The sequence below is a fragment of the Morone saxatilis genome, unplaced genomic scaffold (genome assembly GCF_004916995.1).
Source record: "Morone saxatilis isolate NCDOM2014 unplaced genomic scaffold, NCSU_SB_2.0 Contig9, whole genome shotgun sequence".
Lineage (NCBI taxonomy): Eukaryota > Metazoa > Chordata > Actinopteri > Moronidae > Morone > Morone saxatilis.
The window spans coordinates 6,797,548-6,798,570 of NW_023340268.1; the positions used below are offsets into that span (position 1 = coordinate 6,797,548).

A 1,023-nucleotide genomic window follows, 5' to 3' on the forward strand; every position below is an offset into this window, starting at 1 on the left:
AAAATGTTTTCATAGGGATGCAGCTAGAGAGTTGCAGTATGTGCTGATTGTTTCCTCAATTAATCGTTCAGTCTATAAAATGAAAATGGTAAAATAACAATCAAAATCCCCAAAATATTCCGTTTACAATCATATAAAACAGAGAAAAACGGCAAATCCTCACAACTGAGAAGCTGAAACAGAAGAAATTTGTGCATTCATTCTTGTAAAACTACAGTTATGCTGTTACCAAAATAGTTGATGATTAATTTTGTGTCGATGGATTAATTGACTCCTGCATTCAGCTCTAATGTTATTGCTGGTATTTCTTCTTGAACTAACCTCCTCACCACACATTTTCAAATACACATGGAGAAAAAGGGTTTACATATGACTCAGAGCTTTTAAAAAACAAACTGAAATGTGCATAAACATAATGTTTTACGTGTGACGCCGTCACAAGAGACACATTTGTTTCTTTGGACCCTCCAGCAAGACATAACCCACAGCCCTGAGCCAGGAGCATGCCTCAGTGGCATTTATTATGACAACCTTATTAGGCTTTTACCCTGGAGACTCTGCCCTGTTGATGGGGTTGCTGTGTTTATCTTAACCTCCCTGTGACCTCTCCATGTCAGAGTCAAAGGTGGACACTCAGGCCTCTAGACACTGGTCCAAGCTCAGTTTTATGATTTCCAAAGCTCACGTTTGAGCTGTTTTTTTTTGTTTGTTTTTTTTGGGAAAAAGGAAACCGTATCTGGTTGCTCATCTGTATTTCCAATACATCAGACTCATCTGACACTGTCCTCTCTTCCTCTTCTGCTCGTGAAGACTAAACTTCACCTGTCAATCAGAGGAAGTGGTTTTCACATCAGCGTCAGTCACCCGGCGGTAGGCTGGGTTTATGGTTTTCCTCTCCTCGTGGCTCTGAGTGGTTTCTCCCAAGCTGTCAATCACAGCGGGAGGGCGCTGTGTGTAGCTGTGTATCCGTGAAAAGCGAGCAGAATAGGCTTAGTGTACTGGCGTTGTGTGTGTGTGTGTGTG

General features: G+C 41.6%; 1 protein-coding gene across 1 annotated transcript in view; it reads left to right on the plus strand.

The window, feature by feature from the left end:
* ext1b (exostosin glycosyltransferase 1b) overlaps positions 1-1,023 on the plus strand; it is a gene marked incomplete at its 5' end in the record, with an annotated part of 109,944 nt that overhangs the window by 94,707 nt on the left and 14,214 nt on the right.